This window comes from Schistocerca nitens, chromosome 3, assembly GCF_023898315.1.
Source record: "Schistocerca nitens isolate TAMUIC-IGC-003100 chromosome 3, iqSchNite1.1, whole genome shotgun sequence".
Taxonomy (NCBI): Eukaryota; Metazoa; Arthropoda; class Insecta; order Orthoptera; family Acrididae; genus Schistocerca; species Schistocerca nitens.
The window spans coordinates 161,813,957-161,835,926 of NC_064616.1; positions in this window are offsets into that span (position 1 = coordinate 161,813,957).

Here is a 21,970-nt window from a genome sequence, read left to right on the forward strand (position 1 = left end):
ACATAACGGAGCTAGATTTAAGTGAAGTAGGTTTCAACACTCTGGTAAACACTAAGATTTCAGAAGCTAGCGGTCTAAATGATGAGCAAAAACAGGAACTAGAGTCTTTGTTATGGGAATACAGTGATGTCTTTAGCAATATTCCAGGGAAAGTTACGGGTTACGAATGTACTTTGCTAGTAAGACCACATGACCCATTTTTCATAAAACCATATGGTGTGCCCATAGCAAAACGTACAGCAGTTGAGAAAGAATTACATAAGATGGAAGTGTGTGGCATTATTGAAAGGAGTATCAGTGCTTATAATAACCCACTGGTAGTTGTGTCAAAAAGGGATGGGGGAGTGAGAATAGTTCTTGACTCAAGGCCTTTAAACAAGATCTTATACAAGGAAACAGACCACCCTGAAAACATTGATGAGCTGTTGCACAAGTTCAAGGACATAAAGTTAATGTCAAGTCTAGACTTAACCTCAGGCTTTCACCAAGTACCCCTGGCACCCAAATCTAGGAAATACACTGCTTTTCTTTACAATGGCCATTGCTATCAGTATTGTGTAGTCCCGTTTGGCTTGAACTCATTGGTAGCAGAATTCATTAGAGCTTTAGACCATGTGCTTGGGCAGGAACTTGTATCCAAATTAGTGATTTATGTAGATGACATTTTAGTAACTGGACAAGATTGGAATGAGCATGTTGGGCTTTTAAGACAGGCATGTGAGAAACTTAGAAGAGGGGGAATGACACTAAAACTAGAAAAGTGCAAATTTGCAGTACCTGAGTTAAAATTTTTGGGACATGTCATATCAGAAAAAGGAATTTTGACTGATCCAGACAAAATTAAAGCTATTGCAGAGTTTCCTATACCCCGTAACAGAAAACAACTGAAATCATTTTATGGGCTATGTGGCTTCTACAGAAAATTTGTAAGTAAACAAAGCCTAAACACGCCCTGTCTCAGTAACTTGTTAAAGAAGGACACTGTTTGGATATGGAGTAAAGATTGTCAAGAGGCTTTCGACATAATAAAAAAGGAACTGAATAACCAGAACCTGTTACATAGACCAGATTTCAATTTACCTTTCTGTTTACATACTGACAGCAGTGATTATGGGTTAGGTGCTGAATTATTTCAAGTAAAAGAAGTCAATGGGGAGACAGTTCATGCTACAATTGCATTTGCAAGCAGAATGTTACTGAAGCATGAAAAGAACTATACAGTAACAGAAAAAGAGCTATTAGCCATACAGTGGTCATTTTCAAAATTCAGGACCTATTTACTTGGACATAAGGTAATAGTGTACTCTGATCATAAAGCCTTAAGCTATATACAGGAATGCAAGCTCTATCATGATAGGCTTACAAGATGGGCATTATATTTACAACAATTCAACTTTGAAATTAAGTATATCAAAGGCAGTGACAACATAGTTGCGGATGCTCTATCAAGGCTACCAGTAGGAGGGGAAACAGAAATTTTTGATCAGAATGAAGAAAAACAGTTTAAAATGAGGTATACTAAAGGGGTCACAGATGAAAAAGTTGTTAGATCATTGTGTGATAAAATCAGGAGGAACCAGAACCGTGATGCAAATTGGAAATTAGTAAAGAGCTGTTTAGGGAAAAAGAACTATGAAAAATTAGATAAGTACTATAAGGTGTTTAAAGGTACCCTGTTTAGGAGAACTGACGAAGACTCTGATAATTGGAAACTATGCTGGCCTGAGGAGGAAGCTGAGAGGTTAATTAGATATACTCATGAGAGCTATGGTCATTGTGGCATACAGAAGTGTATGCAGAAATTACAAGAAAACATATACTTCTACAATAAGGCCAAGAAAGTCAGAAAAGAATTGTCAACTTGTGATAAGTGCCAACGAGTCAAAGTAAGTAACAGAAAATGTCAAGGTGAAATGCATAACATTATTCCTGCACAGCCTCTAGACTTAGTCACAGTTGATTTCTATGGGCCACTTCCAAGGAGTAGGAGTGGCCACTGCTACATTTTTGTCATGGTGGATGTATTTTCTAAACTAATCAAGTTGTATCCTGTCAGAAAAGCCACAGGTAAAGAGATAGTTACAAAGGTTGAAAAACACTATTTCTTAAATGTTGGGAAACCAAAAGCAATCTTGTCAGATAATGGTTCTCAGTTTTTGTCAAAAGTTTGGAAAGCCTTTGTTGATAAATCGGGAATCAAACATGTTCAAATATCTGTATATAATCCATCGTCAAACCCAGCTGAGAGGTATATGCGTGAGATTGGTCGTTTATGTCGTACATATTGCAGCCATAAACATCCTACATGGTACGACCATGTACGAGACTTTGAAGATGTTATGAACAGCTTGCAGCACACTTCCACAGGATTTTCACCTTATGAAATTATGTTTCATCTAAAACCAGACAACATTATCACTGAACTCGTAGAATTTCCACCATGCACAATGATGACTATGCATGAACGTGAAGCCATAGTCAAAGAAACAATGATAAAACAGGGGGAAATTAGAAAAAGACGACATGATGGTAAGATCAAAGCATCCAAGTTTAAAGTAGGAGATTATGTTTTAGTAAAATCACATGAGAAATCAAAAATTCTAACTTCTGAAATAAAGAAATTCTTTGATATATACATGGGTCCATTCGAGATTGTAGAACATCCACACCCAAATGCATTCCGGTTGGTGTATCCTAAATCCAGGAAAGTTCTCGGGCTGAGGAATATTGTTTCGTTGAAATTGTATAAACAAAAGGGATAAGACTAGTCTGAGAAAGGTAAAAGGTGACGCAAACAAAAGTTTTTCACTAGAAATTTTGTATATAAAAAATTGTCTGATTTTGATACAGTTTTGTGCCCTTGAAAATGTTTATTATTTGTTTAATACGTATTCACTGTATGAAGTGTTTGCAATGAATTTTCTGTGTAATATGCTAGCCATGTTAGTTTTTGATATTTCTGTATGTTTATGCAATTTGATTGATGTTTAATAATTTGTGTACTTTTAGTTTGTGTAACTCTCACACCACACTTGTTGAGACGTCATTTAAAATACAAGCCACTAATCACTACTAAATCTGTCTTACAACAATTAAGCTTTTTAAATTTTTTTACTCTTAAAGGCAGAGTCCTAATGACTACACAGTTAAGTGCTTGAAATGTCCAACTCTACAAGGAGACAATCATTTTCAGTAAACCACATGAATTACTGCATATTTCTCTCTCAACCACTGCAAATGCAAAGGCAGTAATATTTTTTAATTTTGATATATACATACCATTCCAAAACTTTCATCCATGATTCTACTTTTGCACTTTTACTGTGAATATGAACCCTTGTAACAAACAATTGAATTTTTTTATCCTTGGAGTAATGTCTCTGTGATAAGATATTTTACACCCAATATGTTAATGCATTTGTATTACATGTTTATAGAATTTATTAGTATTTAAAGAATCTTTTTTGACCAGTTCATATCTGTGTAGTGTTACTCAGACAGATACTGTAAACTTCTCCCACTAGATAAACATTACCAGAAGGTTAACTATGTATCCTAACCACATACTTACATATAAATATTATGTAACCAAAAGGTGATCTCTGTATGTGATTTTCAGATAACATGGCATTATAGTCAACAAAGCAATACAAACAGCTAAGCTTTGGAAACAGACGCACTGCAGGACAAGCAGGAATCAGACCTTTTAACGGATGTCACCTATGTGCAGATGGTCAATGTGGGACAGACTGTGAGTAGTGTGAAAAGTGGGCAACAAAAGAAAATATAACAAGCCTGCAGTTAAAAGTTACAGTCCTTCAATGGTTTCATGTGAAGTGCTAAAACATTATGGACTCTTCTAAGTGAAAATTGTGAATCTTCTTTCGTATTTCATTTACTCTAAGGTTAAAAAAATTGTATGTTTACCTTTACTGAGTATAACAATTTCAGTGTTAGCATAATTCAAAGGAAACAGTCCTATTAAAAATTTTAATTTATTTAAAAACATATTCTTGGCAGTTCCATTATTCTGTTGTCAGAATTTTGTTCGCATTTTCATACTTACAAAATTCTTGGGGGGCTATTGTAATGGAACTGACAAATAGACGTCATTTTATTTTATTATACACTAAAGTCGTGTTAAAAAAAGCTTTTGCTTAAGATAATACTAAGTTAGGTGTTGCGATCAATAATCGATATTGGAATTGTATGTTCTTTGTAGCTCATGACCGTGATCTTTGGTCTACAACGGGTTTTCGGCCACTTGTGTGTTGGCCGCGGTTGAGTGTAGTTGTGCATATAGTTTTTGCAATAAATGTGTTTTGATACAAAGAAACCGTGGAATACTGCGTCATTTTTCGATAGTCCAGTAATAATTAAAAAACCCGCACCTTTTCTTGGACCCAAAGCAGCAAAGGAATCATCGCCTAGACAACAAGAAGCCACATGGACAACGCAGACACAGCAGCATCAACAAAGAAGACATCATGGCCAGCTCTACTAAAGTACTATACAGCCATTAGCCACACCGTAACGGTGTCCTTATGGAGTTAACTTTTCCTGCAAAGTAGAGCGGGTTCGTGACAAACATTATGACCCAATGACAAATATTGTGTGTTTTAAGTGTAATCAAAAAGGTCATTATGCTCGAAACTGTAAGAATTGACCCTTAATACGAAAGGAATATGGGGCACAGGGAAACTAAGAGGAGGCGCAATGAGGCAGTCGCATTGCGAACTATCTGGCAAGGTATAAAAGGTAGACTGCGCTAACAGAAATGAGTATATCATGGTAAGATGTGAAAAGGGCGTACGGAATCCAATGAGGCTTTTGATAGATAGTGGGGCACAAATAAGTCTGTTGAAAAAGAACAGTGTACAGGGATCAGAAAAGTGCGATCCTATTCAGAGTATTAGAATTAAAGGTATTAGTAAAGATGTTGTTAAAACAGAAGGCGCCCTAGGAATTGAGTTACAGGTTGAAAACGGAATTGTAAGACACCAATTCCATGTAAAAGGGGCAGAAGTGGATCTGCCATTAGATGGACTTTTAGGCAGTGATTTTCTTGCAAAGCATAAGGCAATTATAGATTATGGAACAAGAGATGTTATGATTTGTGGGAAACGATTTAAGTTGTGAACGGCCCAAGAGTCGCGTCGAGTAGTAGTTGTTAAGAGAGCGTTAGGAAGCGCTACTAGAAACGTGAAGAGTACTGCGGGTGCTAGCAGGATAGACACCGCAAAATGTTTATCCATTTATGGTCGGAACCGTGAAATGGGGTCAAGATGTGTCGAAGGAAGGAGTAAGTACTTTGACAGTGATAGGAGTCACGTATGAGAAAAATGTTAGAAAGAAATCTATGACGGTAAGAAAAGCCGCGTATGAGAAAAATGTCAGAAAGAAGTCTATGGCGGTAAGAGCCAGACACAAGAAAAATGTTAGTAAGAGGTTGATGAGTCCCACAAAGGAAAGGTGCAATCATAGCTGCTTCGAAGGAGATGATTTTGCAAAGGCAAGAAATGAAAAGTGTAATGATTCAGTTTCAGTAAAAGCAGAGTTAGTAAAGGTAGAGCCTGAGAAAAGGTCTAGACACAGTTCTGCAGGGGTGTTGCAGAACACAGATTTGAAGGTCGATTTAGCTGCAGTTGAAGCTGTGGAATTAGAAAACTGTTCTGATAGTACGCCTACTGTGAGACGTGAAGGATGTACAATAAAACAAAAGTGTACATTAATTGTAGGCCCTGAATCAGAAAGGATTGTAAAAGTACGAGTAAGTTTATTGGATGCATTGGAAGTGATCATTCCAAGATGAGAATTACAGGCAGGTTTAATTGTACCCAATGCATTAGTTGCGGTAAGGGAAGGTAAATGTATAATAAGTGTCTTAAATACTAATGAAAAGAAAGTTGAGTTAGACGATCCTGTATTGTTAGCCAAGGAGCTACCTCTGGTGGAAGAAGCAACGCTAAGACAAGTGTTCACCTTTAATATTAGTGCCCAAGAAGATGGACACCAGTGGAAAGCAAAAATGGCGAGTAGTAGTGGACTACAGATGATTAAATGAATTAACAGTTAATAATGTATTTCCCTTCCCAAGCATAAATGAAATTTTAGATGGATTGGGTAAAACAAAGTATTTCTCCACCATGGATCTATCCAAGGGCTATTATCAAGTGCTATTAGACGAATGAGACCAAGAAAAGACTGCGTTTAGCACTCCCTATGGCCATTATGAGTATAAAAGGATGCCTATGGTATTTAAAATGGCTCCAAATACTTTTCAAAAGTTAATGAATATGGTCTTAATGGGACTTCAAGGTGAGAAGGTATTCATTTATTTGGATGATGTGATAATTTTCGGTTTGTCATTAGAAGAACATAATCACAGGCTAGAAGAGGTTTTTGTGAGACTCAGACAGAATAATTTAAAATTTCAGATAGACAAATGTGAATTCCTGCGAAAAGAAGTTACATTTCTGGGACATGTACTTACAGCCAATAGACAGAAGCCAGACCCCTTGTAAGGTTGAAGCAGTGCAACAGTATCCAAGGCCAGCGAACACAACTCAGTTGAAGGCATTCCACGGATTAAGTGGCTATTAACGGTGATTTTTGGACAATTATAGTAAGATAGCAAAGCCATTGTATGAATTGTTGAAAAAGGGAACTATCTATAAGAGGGGAAATGAGCAAGAAGAGATGTTTCAACAGCTGAAAGAAAAACTGTTGAAGCCCCCTATTTTACAATACCTTGATTTTAGTAAGGACTGTACTGTCACCACAGACGCGAATCAGACCTCTCTTGAAGCAGTCTTATCACAAGGTAAGTTAGGAAGTGATTTACCTGTTGCATATGCATCGAGAACTCTGAAAAAAGTGAAGAAAAATTATAGTACCATCGAAAGGGAAATATTAGCCATATGTTGGGCAGTCAAACATTTTCGACCATATTTGTTTGGACGTAAGTTCACTGTCTGTACGGATCATAAACCACTATTGTGGATAACTAGTGTATCAGATCCTTCATCCCGATTGTTAAAATTTAGGCTCAAACTTGAAGACTATGACTATCAGATTGTATACAAAAGTGGCAAAAGAAATCTGGTAGCAGACGTGCTATCATGAATACGAAACATTGAGACAACAAATCAGAATGTAGAAACAAATGTAAATGCACAAGAAGTAAATGATAGTGTCGAGTCAGGAGAAGCCATAGATGAAAGTAAAGCCCAAAAACAATCAAAAAGTCTAACCCCAGAAGAGAAATTGAAAATTCTTAAGCAGTACCATGACTCACCAATTGGGGGACATCAAGGAATTGGTAGGACGTATGAAAGAATTAAACTATATTGTATATGGGATGGTATGAAAGCAGATATTGAGCAGTACATCTGCAAGTGCGAAAGCTGCCAAAGAAATAAGTTAACACAAAGTAAAACTAAGATGCCTATGGAAATAACATCGACCCGAGAACATGTATTTGAGCGTTGTGATGTTGACATAGTTGGTCCACTCACACTAACAGATCAAGGCCATAAGTACATACTTACATTCTAAGATGCATTAACAAAACTTCGAGTAGTGGAAGCAATTAAGCAACAAGACACAGAAACTGTTGCTAGAGTATTGGTAGAGAAAATTATTTTAAGCTATGGCATACCATCAACATTACTAAGTGATATGGGAAGCAATTTTATGAGTGAAACAATGCGAAGAGTGTGTAGATTACTATATATATAAATGATCCACACTACTAGTTACCATCCGCAAGCCAATGGAGCATTAGAGAGAACACATCGGAATTTGACAGAGACACTGACACACTATATTATTGGAAATCAAATGAATTGGGTCACTTGGGTTCCATACGCAGTGTTTGTATTTAACACTACTCCACATAGTGCCACAGGTTATACCCCGCATGAGCTGTTCTTTGGAAGAGTATGCAACATTCCAGGTGTATTACAAACAAGGCCCACAGATGTAATCTACAATTATGATAATTATGTTATTGAACTGAAAGAAAGATTATGAAATGTGCATCAGAACACATGAGAATTAACAACACAAACAAAGGTTAAAAATAAAGGGTACTATGACGAAACACAAAATCCACGGAAGTCTGAGGTAGGAGACAAGGTGCTTCTATTTGATGAGAGTGTACGAAGAGGCTGCTCAAAGAAGTTAGATAGTCAATAACGAGGCCCATTTCTTGTAACTGAAGTAAAGGGTCCTAATGTAGTAATTCGGTTAAGATGGGACAAGTTCAGAAAAGTGCACACAAATAGATTACAAGTGTTCTTTTAAAATGCAGGAAAATGACAACGTTCATTAAGATAGGATTGGTCATCCTAATTATGGGATTTGCATCAGTAAGGACACAACCGGATCTACAGGTTACCAAATTCCAGTCGTCCCCAGGATTATATTATGACAACAAAGGTACGGTCAGTTTATATAGCATTACCTGGAGAATTGTAAGCTACTTTAATATGGTAGAGCTAAAACAAAAATTTGAGTCCACAGGAACCTTAGCAGCAAGAGCAGTAGATTTTTGCCAGAAAAAGCTCTTACAATTGAATATGAGCATGATAGAATGCAATAGGGCAAAACGGGCACTACCATGGCATGTACGTAAGATAACAAACTCACAAGGTCTAATAGGGCAATTAGCACATCTCGGACACAGGATTAGAAAGCGTGGAATTTTAAACTTTGTTGGTGAAATAACCAAAGTGCTTTTTTGAACACTAGATGAAGATGACGCACCTTATTTTAAAAGCAAGCTCAACCTGCTTGAAGGAGAACAGAAGGAATTACTTAGGTTGTCAAAAGAACAGGTAACTATTGTTAGGGCAACATTACATAGTGTCAACCATACTGTAAACTCAATACTAAGAAATGAAAAGATAATTACACAAGGGATATTGAAACTGAATCAGCAGGTGTTGCAATATGAGAATTCAACAGATCGACAATTAAGAAAAATTGCTATTGCGGTGACACTAGATGAGAAACTTACACAGTTAATATCAATATTCAATGAACTAAAGAGAGAGAGAGTATGATTTATTGATAACAGCTATTGACAATGCTCAGAAGGGAATATTAAAATCACACTTAATAAATCCTATTCAAGTTGTAAAATATCTTGAAATAATTAAAGATAAGCAATTCCCAGTAGCTCTAACTGAACACACGGGGTACCAGTTAATGAAGGTGATTGATTTAGATGTATTTGTTGCTGGTAATATATTAAATTATGTACTAAACATTCCATTAGTCAATAACAGTGTGTTTCACATATACAAGCTCTGGCCATTACCAGTCAAGGTTGATAGAAATAAATGGTTGTTTATGTATATAGCACCAGAGAAGGAATTTTTATTAATGGACGATGCTAAAAGACAGTATGTAAAATTAAGCAATGAACAGTTGGTTTGTAAAAAGATTGAACCTGATCATAGTATAAGCAAACAGACCTTTGTCTTACTTTCCACTTATGATCATGAAGTTTGTGAAGCTAGAATGCTTCAACCAATAATTAAAAGTCCTCCTGATTGCATTCAAAAGTACATAATATTGAATGAAAGTGTCTGGACACAAATTAGAGGAAATGAATGGCTTTTTGTAGCACCTAAGGATGAGGGATTCACAATATTATGTAACAAGCAAACGCCATCAGACATAATTATACGAGGAACCATAAACTGAAATTTTTGAGCAAGTGTAAAGGTTATGGAGCTCAGATATTAATCCAATCTGAACATATTATTAGATCAAATGTATCTATTAATGACATTGCGCCAAATTTAAATATGAATATAGACTGTTGTATGGTAAATGATGAAAAACATAACATATCAGACTTACCTCTGTATTTACCTATTACACCAGTTGTTAGACAGTAAGATGATTTGACAGCAGCAGGACGTAAGTTGCACAAATTGGCAAATGAGATATTGTATCAACAAAGAAACACTTTTAAAATGTTTACAGTTGATAGTATACCTATCTGGAGTTACTTTGGTACAGGCATAGTCATGTTGATTGTGGTATTGTGTATCTGTAGATATTGTAATTGTTGTTGAAGTTGTTTCAAATTTCTGTTCAAAAGTATGGATGATGATTGTTGTAGAAGAATATGTGTAAGAAATAAAGTTGCGAATCAATATGTAGACAAAGAGATAGTTCGATATCAGCATAGTGGTAATACTAATAAAGAAGAGGAAAGAATTATGTTTGAACCAGTGTCGAGTTGATACACTGAAAATCCTAGTGATATAGTTTTATGGGAATGCAGTCATGTTCCAGAGAGAAATATTGATTTAGAGCAAAGATAATCTTTAATGTATTTATCTAAGACTAACAAACATTAATGAAAGTATGTATATTATTGTAAATGAGTTTTCAAATTGTATATTATCTAAGAGCCTTAAAATGAGTGTGAAATGTATTGTTCATTTCTCAAACAAAGGTTGAAATAATTGTATAAGTTAGTTGCAATCAAGGAAAATTGTATTGAGATATGAAGATTTATAAAAATGCGAATTCAAATTGTGTATTATCTGAGAAACTTACAATGAGTATCAAATGTATTGTTCATTTATTGAAACAAAGGTTAAATAATTGTAAAGTCAATTGTAATCAAAGAAAACTGTATTGATGTGTGGAAGATTTATAAATAAAGCATAACAAGTTTATAAGGCACTGGGAGCATTTGAAAATTTTGCACTCTCGGGAATGGAGGTGTCGCGAATAAATTACGAATAGGTGTATGTTAAGCTGTCTGTGAAGTTACGGTCCTGTGACATAGCAGTAGGAGCCGCTGTTATACGCATTAAACAGATGGAAAGCCTCCACACAAGGTTAGTACACAACGGAAAGAGCCGGTGCGGCGTAGTGCCTGATAACAGGAAACTTCCACTCAGAGCGGTTACGTGACAGACTCGGGGATTGGAAGGCAACCAGAGCAATGGAAGATTCCCCAAGCATCATAGTAACATCACAGGAGACTATATAAATGGCAGCTTAACAGCCTGTCGAGGATTCCGCTAGTATTCTGCCTCCGACGAGGTCACTGCGCTACTCTGCCTCAGGGGCGGGACTTAGACTCTCACGGCATCTAGTTGCACAGAGTAGTAGTTACGCCCTCCCACAGTTTAGTTCAGGTGTCAGTGCCTTGTAAGCTTGAGTAAGGTTTACTCTAACTCTCTCTCTTCTTTATTAGAAGCTTATTTACGATCACACCGAGTGCCCTGGTTTAAGGGGCTCCGGAACGCCCTATACTTGCAATGTTAAAATAACGCTTATAAATTACATCTTTCCTCACAAAGTATTTGAGGTAGGAAGTTGAACTTTTTACGGATTATTTATTGGAATATGGGCTACAACTTAACACAGGGATTTTTACAAAATTTTAGTTTAGTTATTAAAGATGATTTTTTTCAATTGTAATGAAAATTCACAACATTTTTTTGCAATTTTTTATTTATATATTCAAAAATATACAGTTTTTTGGAAAAAGGCTGTGTTAAATTATGCAGAAGGTACTGTGTAACATTTACTGAAAGTTTGAAACAAATATGTTTGGAAGATCCTTAGAAAACATGTAATTAGTATGAGAAAATAAAAGTTTTGGGAATCGAGCGACAAAGATTGGATTAACTTTTTAGTGCATTCCAGGTCCATAGGATGGATTATCTTCATCCTCTGCAAACTCCTCCTCCAGCTTCCTCTTGTTCCTCCTCCTGTTTACTCTTGCTTGTATTTCTAGACTCTTTACAGCCCTGTCTGCAGCCTGAAGGCGTTCCTTGTCTAAAGCAAGCATCACTCGTACCATGTTAGAACCTATCTTCATTCCCATATTTCTAAATACCTTGCACCTTACAATGTTGCCATCATTGAAAGTCGCAACAGCATCATACACACCAAATTGAAGTGTTTCTATTCCAACAAATACAGTCTTGGGGATTCTCGACCATATAACACTATTTACACTTTCATTGGGGTTTTGAATTTTTCCGTGAATACACTTTTTCAACAGTTCAGGTGCTGCTAAGTCTCTGAAAATAGGTTTTATCACCTCCATTATTGCATGAGGCAGACTATGCTTATGAGTGTACACTTCACCAGTTAGCAATCCTTTGTTATATTTACACCAACTGTCTTCTTCTTTGGGACTCAAGCTATGTTGGGGATTTTCATCGGTTGAAGAAGTATGAAAAAAAGAGCCCAAACAGCCTTCTTCATTTCGTCGACACTTTGTGTATTTTGCCTAATAGCCATTCCATAATAGTTCTGTATTTTGTCAATTACACTGTCAGTTAACCTTCCCTTCCCATCCAACCCTTTACCATCACTGAGTTTTTGTTTTTTGTACGAAGCTTTCAGTCGCCGAAGTCTTGTTCCCATTCGCTTCTCTACGTGTCCAATACACTCAAATTTCTGCACTACAACATCATCACCATAGGGCTTCAGTCCTTGAACATGTTTGAAACTTTTAGAATCACCGTCACCAAGGTAATTAACATATCGCACTCTATCACACGCCTCAGAACACTGGAATATACTGGCAACACCAGCCACTTCCATTCCTCCACTACTGCCACTATAGTTAGCTTTGCAATTATTTTCATGTGTACCTTTATATTTTTGTGGACATCTACAATACTTTGATATTACTGCTACATCTAAAACTTTCCCTGTATACATACTGGTGGCAGATACTACACCATGAAGAGATGTGTGTCCCCGTTTATGCCAGGTACCATCGAACGCTGCAGTCAAATCTCTGTTACCATTATTTTCCATTACTGCCTCTTCCACAGCGTTCTTCATAGATTCTATACAGACATCTTCTACTTTAGACCCTATTAATTTATTATAGGTCGTAAACTTGGTTGGGGGATTTGGAAGATTCATGATGCCACAGAAAATTGCACCTGCAGTAGCACCCTTACCAACTGAACGCAAGGAATAAACAAATCTAATGTTGTGTTCGTAGATTTTGCTACCATTTTCTTCAGTTGCAGTTACTGCAACACTGTTCCAAAAGCTGGTCATGTATGAACACTTATCACATTTCAGTTGTATTTCACTAGCAAGTCCTACGTGCTTTATTATGGAGAGTTCCAGACCAACTTCACTACAATGAATACATCTTACACAGTTTGAAAAAATTCCTTTGAGAACCGACATATCAAATATTTCATTCACATCCGATTCGCCCATAAAACATTCATAGTTTTCACTCATTGAACCAAGCTTCTTCTGTGAAGTATTTTCTTTCCCACTTTGACTGCTATGGGCAGGTGTACTTGAGAGGTTAGTTTCACTCACTTGGTTATCGTCTTTATTGTTTACAGTAATAACACATACCTTTGGCTTTCCAACATTTCTCCTTTTCTTAAAAGCCTTCAGAGGATTTCTAATAACTTTACTTTTACTCATTATTATACTTCAACAAAACAGAGACTCAAGAAACAGAATTAATTACGAATATTTTCAAGATAACGACGGAGTAAATAAACATGAAACAATCTACAATCACACCAGCGATATATATTGAACCATCACAGGTTAGCCACAACACATACTTTATCTCACATCACTAAACTGTACCTGATGAACACGGACGTTAATAATAACGCTATTTGACAGCAGTTTAACAGCACCACAGTGGGTCACGCCCATGTAGAACACATTTCAAAAAAAATTTAAAAATAGTTGTAGTCTTCAGAATTGAATAAATTATATATCTATTAAAAGGTAATAGTCTGCAGATTCAGAAAACGCAAAAAAGTAAAAATTGAACTTTTCATGATTTTGAGCCTTTCCGGAGCCCCTTAAAAGTTATTCCAGCTTTACAAATTCTGCTCCAGAACTACGAGCTGGACGAGCCCAGTCTGCCTCAGCTAGGTTAGTGTCTAGCTCCCTCTTCCTGATCCGCTCGCCGGAAACCGATCAGACATGACAACCTGGTAGGGGAGATGCAGTTCAACAGATGAAGCCTACTCAAAAGCAGAACTTCTAAGCTACAGTTAGCAAGTTTGCAGTGACCATATAGACAACTCATCCCAGAGGCTGGAGTGCCTAATAAGAAAATCACTGCATTAATAATTAACACAATTGCTGATAGTGGACGAAGCACACTGCTCAGCAGATTACTGCAGACTAAGATGGTCACTCCTTCACAACAAAAAGGTAGACACATATCAGGCTGAGAACAAGACTGATTCCATGTGGGTGCCAAGGTCTTTTGAGCTAAATGTAACATTTTGATTTGTAGAGTAGCATATAGTAGATATATGTGAGTCCTGGCATACTGTGGCAGATCAGGCTGGCATCCTCCACCTTCTCTACTTACGCCCAACCTAGTACCAATATTTTTCTCTCTCTTTTCTGTCTCTGGGGGTCTTTTGGTTCTGACTTCCAGTAATATTCATATGTGACATAGGCACAAACCTGCACCTTTGTTATTTTAGACAGATTTCATTGTTACAGTTGTAGTATCAAAACCAGACAGCAAAAATTAAATTAGTTTTGTTTAAAAAAATGTTAGTTAAAAGTTATGTCTGATTACAAATTTTACTATAGTAAATAGAAGAAAAAGTATTTTGAGCTAACAGATAGATTTGGTAACGATTTGTGACGATGCTCACCTGCAGGCGAAATTCCACATACTGCTACAATAGTTTATTGTTTAACATCTACGAGTAGTAAAAGCCTAACCACAAAGTTCACAGATCTTGAAGAATAGAAAGGTACGTATGGAGCAGACACTGTCGCTGTTTTAACACACGGCCTAATTGTGTAACACTTATTACACTGTTAAGTTGATGTATTGCTGTTGTTCTAATCAACACAGGTTCCTTGTCTGAAACTTGGCCATGACCAAACACTGGGCCCTTGTATATCCTCACAATAATAGGTACTGAAACTACACAGTGTTTAACATTAAATTTACAGATATTACAATTAAAACTTAAGTCATTAAATTAACTGAATACATTGAAAAATTCCTTCCTTTGAACAGTTTCTTCTTTTGCAAGGTTTAGGCTGAATTATTTGTTTAAATTGTGAAATTATCACATATAGTTATGCAAACAATACTTTTGACAAACCTGTTAATTACTTTGGAATTAATTGAGGGCTGGCTTTCCTAACAAGTTTTCCAAGAGAGTCAAATAAGTATTTAAAGAATGCTAGTGTTTCGTCCTTCATATGTTTATAATTATTATAGGGTTTTTGTATGTTTATAAAGTCAACAACAGAATTTAAGTTATGAAACAATTACTGATTTCATCATATAATGAAAGATTAGATCTAGTGCTATATTCTCTAAAACTGATGGCCAACCTTTCTCTTTTATGAAAATGCAGATTATATTCACGTATATTAATGGTAATTAGTTAAAATTGGACAAACGAATTTAAGAGGGCAGATGGCAAAGCAAGAGGGGAAGTAAAATTATCCCAGCTTGCTTTGTCACAGATGATACCACTTGCAGATTTTGACTCTGGGCTTATTACATTCCATCTTTGACTGCTATACTTCTGTTACTCCTATTTTTATAAACAAGGTGGCTTACTTCATTAACTCATTGAGCCATTAGTTATGAATTTTGCATAATCAACCGTGATGTTCTATATTGCCCTTGTGCCCATAAACAGATTAGTGCCAATGCATATTCATAAAATGGCCAATGAATACACATAAAATTATTCTATATACTTTTCCAAAGTCCTAGATCACTACACTTTTTACAGGCCAAATTATTATTATTAATTGTAGTCTATCCTGAATAGTAAATTTTTTTCCTGTGAAGTTAAGAAATTGGTCATCATCCAACAATAGGATGTTGAAGACAATATGTGAAAAAGTGAAACCAAAATAGAGGTGGTGCGTACATTTTTTGGCAAACACCAACCTGTACTCATTCAGATTTTCAGCTTTATGACTTCAGACTGATGTGCTACTGAAGAGGCATCACAGAAGAGGCTACATAAATCAGGTTGGTGGGCTTACAGTACTTGTGCAGTACAGTGTCCTCAGTGTGGGTGACACAAACATAGAAAATTCAATGTAAGCAGCCATGCTGTTACAGCCTATGCTAAAAATCATAACTATATTTTTGTACTGTATGCCAGACACTAATACTGAAGCATTTGCAGAGACCTTGAGAAAATTGACTAATTTTTAGCAAAATGGTCTGAGGACAGAATATATATTCATGGAGACATAAATACTGACTGAAGACTAATGCAACCACACAATCTGGTTGTCCTAAAATGCTTTTTATAGCTTCAAACAAAGAAATGGAAAAGATTGTGACAAATCAGCAAGAAAATTTGCAGATAAGTCACAACCACTATGGAAAAGCAGCACATTACCAGGTAATGACAAAAGAAAAAATACTTGCAAAACAGTCAGGATAATGTGTCAGAATATTCAATGCCTCAGAAACAAAGTACTAGATCTAGAAGTAGCTTTATATAATCTTGCTGATGTCTCTTGTATTTGTTTATCTCAACACTGGTGCAAGGCTACTGAATTAAGTCGCATAAATATAAGCAAGTTTAATTTAGCAACACATTATTGCCGAAGTGTTTTTAAAAATTGTGGGGTATGTATTTACTCTAGAGTAGGACTGCAGTTCAAAGTGAAAACAGAATTGGACCATCTAAATATAGAAAAAACATTTTGAATCATGGGCCATAGAGTTAAAAACTAAGGAGAAGAGTGAAAAACTAGTTGTCATTACAGTATATAGATCTCCACTGGGTGACAAAAACATATTCTTCAAAAAAATAGAAGCAGCATTAAACACTTTTTATAGTAATGAAGTGAAATTATTTTTATGTGGAGATTTTAATATTAACCTGTTAATTGAAAGTGATGAAAAAAGACAGCTTTTGAGTATACTCAGCAGCTTCCACATGAAACCACTCTTTACAGATGCCACCAGAATAACAGAACTGTCATCTTCTCTTTTAGACAATATTTTCTCAAATATGGAGAATGGTATCACTGAGCCACTAAACGTAAACTTAGGTCTTTCAGATCACAATACACTATTAAAATACATAAATTACTCTATCCCCAAGGCAGTAAAATATAAGTGGGGATACAAAAGGCACTTCTATACAGAAAAAGTAAATACTTTCATCCAGTTGTTAGCTAATGAAACCTGGGAAGATGTCTTTGCACAAACTACAAGCGAGGAATCTTTCAATGCTTTTTCTAGTACATTCATGTCCCTATTTGAGATGTGTTTCCCAAAAAAGCTCACAAAGATCAATGTCATGCCTAGGAACACAAGCCAGTGGATAACACCTGCTATTAGAGTATCTAGTCAAACACTAAAACATATCAGTCAACTCAAAAAAGATAACATAGATGAACACTTCACAGATTATGTTAAGACATACAAGAAAATTTACAGGAAGGTGATCAAAAAAGCCAATACAATGCACAATGACAGTGTAATTGCTGGGTCAGCAAACAAATCAAAAGCTATATGGAATGTAGTAAAAAAATAAATTGGCCCAAGCAAAAATGTTAAAAATCCAGATGACTTTGTTTTAAAAGATGATCAAGGTGTGCTAGTCAGAAATCGTACTTTAGCAAATTACATTAATGACTACTTCATAAATAGTCCAATCAATCTGCATAAAAATTGTCCTAAGATTAGTAGAACATCAGTCCCAGAAGAACAAAGTGTTAATTCATTATTGCTACCTCCCACAAACAAATTGGAAGTTAATCAAATAATAAAAACAATGAAGAATAAAATGTCCTCAGGGATTGACGAGATACCTTGCGCAGTCATGATGAGGTGTGCTAGTGTCATATCAGACCCACTCTCACACATCATAAACATATCATTTTCAGAAGGTGTCTTTCCACAACGATTAAAAATTGCAAAAGTAAAACCATTGTATAAAAAGGGCAATATACATGAAGTGGGAAACTATAGACCAATAGCTTTATTATCGGTATTTTCAAAAGTAATAGAGACAGTCATGAAAAACAGAATTACAAATTACCTCGAGAAATTCAATCTATTGTCTGTAAACCAACACGGCTTTCGCAAAGGAATGAGTACAGAGTCAGCCGTCACCCAATTCATTGAAAATATTGTAACGGGGCTAGATAACAACAACAGTACATTAGGAGTAAATTTGGATCTCTCAAAGGCATTCGATACTGTCCAAGATGATATCCTGCTAGACAAATTAGAATATGTCGGTATACGAGGAGTAGCTAAAAAGTGGTTTCAGTCATATCTCCATAATAGGAAACAGGTAGTAGAAATTGCAACAACAAACAGTAAAAACCAAAGTATTGTTTACAGATCGGATATTCAGACTGTGCCAATAGGGGTACCGCAGGGGAGTGTACCAGGACCTCTCCTATTTCTTCTTTACATAAATGATATCAAGATTCCAGTAAATGGTACTCATATAACCCTGTTTGCGGATAACACAAACATTGTAGTAACTGACATAAACCGGGTTTGGCCAACATCTGCAACCAGAGTTATAGAATATTTGCAAAATTGGTTTGAAGTGAACAAATTAACCATAAATATCTCTAAAACTAATTATATCAATTACAGGAAAGCAAAGTCACACTCTGATCTAGATCTCAGAATACAAAATAAAGAAATTGTGAGAGTTGCTACCACAAAATTCTTAGGTGTACATATAGATGAAAATTTAGACTGGAAATCACATATCCTGTATCTCTCACATAAGTTTAGCTCTGCTTGCTTTGCTTTATGTGTTATTAGCTTTGTATGTAGTAGGGAATGTAGCAGAGCTGTTTACTTTGCTTATATACATTCTGCTATTACCTATGGCCTCATCTTCTGGGGTCATAGTAAGAAAAATCTCAAAACCATCTTCACTCTACAAAAACGAGCTGTTAGAATAATTACCAACAGTTCAAGGCTAACTCCTTCAAAGCAATTATTTAAACAGCTGAATATTCTACCCCTACCGTGCCTCTATATACAGAGAAGAGTAATTAATGTAAAACGAAATATTAACAATTTCCAATCCAACTCGGATCTACATACTTACAACACAAGAAAGTGCAATGACATTCATATAAAGAGAGTTAACAAGGCTTTGGCGCAGAAACAAACAAACATACAAGGATGTAGATTGTATAACAAACTACCGGTAAAGATAAAAGAAATAAAAAGATTGTCTTCATTTAAAGAAACAGTATTCAAATTTTTAATGACCAACTGCTATTAGAGTGTAAAAGAATACCTGGAATAGCTCCATACTAAACAATTATATTTATGTACTCTGTGCCAATAGTAATTTTTATCTGACTGTTGCTATGATCTAAATAAATAATATGTAAAAAAGTGCTAGAATTGTATGTGTTAAATCTAAATATCAACTGTGTATTCCATGTAAAAAGTCTTTCTCATGCATCAATGTAAATAATCAAAGTTGTACATGCTATTTCAATGTGGTCTGATGTTATGTAGTCTACTATGCACATCTGTATTTTGTATAGTATTGTTCACCCTATATGTGTGTATATATATACTATGTATTTTTTGATGAAATCCATGCAATGTAAATTGTCTCTGGATGAATAAACTACTACTACTACTACTACTACTACTTTTTTGAAGCTCTTTCTCTTAGGTACATATCATGAATATTTATGCTGAATACTACCTTTGTGGATGTAGGTCTGGCACAAGTGTTATTGCTCTCATTCACAACAAAAGTGTTCTGTTATGGTGTGTACTAATCCAAAGAAATACTATTATTAGAACATGATACCACTTTGTCAAAAGGTGGGAATTATGTTTGATCCAATAACTGTAATGCTTATCCCTAACTAATTAAAATTAATGTCATTAACACAAATTGAATTCCATATTATTCATCTATCAAAGATAATTTAAATCCAGGGAGTTATGTAAGGGCAACGAATGGTTTCCTGTACTTTTTTATTTATTCTATTTGGCCTTCAGCAGTGTAAACTACTTATCCGAGGTTTCCTGTATTCGGAATGTGTTTATTGTTTATGGATTCATCTCATCAACAAACTTGTTGCATTAGTATGTAGACTACTCCATAATTTCAGTGTAAGATGTGCATATTAACACTGTATACATATTTAGCCCTCGTAATTTTAGTTTTCCTAAATTTGCCAGATGAATTTGTAATTGAATTAACAGCAACTCTTACAGGCATATCTTGTACATGAAGAATAGAAATCTTTACAAAACTAACTCATTCCTCACATGATTTGTTCACTGCATGAAATAGAAACAAACACTTCAAGTATCAATGAGCACACTGTACCATATAGCATTTAGTATTGCAGTTTTGGACAACCTGTTTTTCCAATTGGAAATGAAGTTTCTTACAAAATGCTTTCTTTAATGTGCACTCCTCTCATATTTGGTTACATGGGTAGCCTCATTTTATGTTTAATGCCTTATTAGGAAGCTTTTCTTCAGCATTAGGGATTCTACAGTTGGCCAGTGAAAAGCTACTATGTAACATTACTGACCTGGTTATATTGCTGGTATTCTTTGGTAATGCTAAACTTTTGAAGTCTCATTCTCTGAAATTGGTTGGAGATTAAAACTAATATTTCAATGATGGATATGACACCATTGATTTAAACTTGAGATTACTTCACATTTCTTGGTACCAAAACATATAATGATGAATATTTACTTCTGCTATCAACTATTTTTATAGTTCAAGTAAACCAAGTCAGCTACTACGCTTGATGAACTCTAAACAGCAGCAGGTTGTTTCCATGGTGAAGTCATCATTCAAGTCTACAAAAAATAGATCTTCACAAAATAGCATTTGATAGAACTCCGTCACTGAAGCTTTACTAACACTTTAATGCAGGGAAGTTACATGTACATCTACAGCCCGATTTTCCAAACAAGTACATGAAATAATCACACTGAGTGAGTGTAACAGTAAGATCTGCTCATGTTAGTGACTTTGACATTGAAATGTGGAATGGATGAGTGCATGCTATGAATTTTTACAGTGAGATATTGAGATGAAAATAGCTAATCAAGACTCTGTCAAGGAGAAGTTACTGTAACAATTACTAGGAGCAAAATTCCTACTGCTATATGAAGAGGACAATGTCAAAATTAGTGGCAATGACATTATGGGAAAGCAAGTAATAATTTGGTTTATCTATGTGATAGATGATTGGGAAATAAAAAAAGTTGGGTGGAATATTTTATTCATACCAGATGCACTGCTGTGGGAATTTACCGAGCTTCTTGGAAATTTCACTGGATGGTAGTTTTCTTAATCGTCAAATTACCCTGATAAAATTATTTTCCAGTTCAGAAAAAGTAGAGCAAGAAAATTATAACTACAGTTATAATGCCATAAACATACTTAATGGTCCAAATATTAATATTTTCTGGGTGGTAGAAACTTTAATTACGAATAACTTTTTAGTTAATGAATTTTCACACATAATAAAATGGTTACTGAAAGAGTTAGATGAGGACTTTCAAATAATTTGTCATTCTGGAAATAAACAATTGTTACCTCATGATGTGTTTCTGCACATATGGCTTTTGAATAAAGATTTATCTTAAAGGAACATGTAGAGTGAGAAATTAACTATACCATTGGCATTAGCAGAACTCCAACCGATGAATAATGAATTTTACTGAAACGCCACTCAATTATGAATTTGGGTGCTTTATGTAAATGTGATACATCTACTACCAGCATAATACAAAAAGGAAATAAGAAAGTTATGTGAGGAGTAGAGTTATAGCAAACTGAGTTATCCCCACTTGCTAAGTTTCAAGTTCCCCAGCTGTACAGTAAAACATGTCTTCTACTGCCCCCACCTCAAAAAAGTGAGTCTACAGTTCTCAAATCCAAAATGGTGCACGTAAATCTGTGTTTATGAAGTTGATTGCTTTAGTACTGCA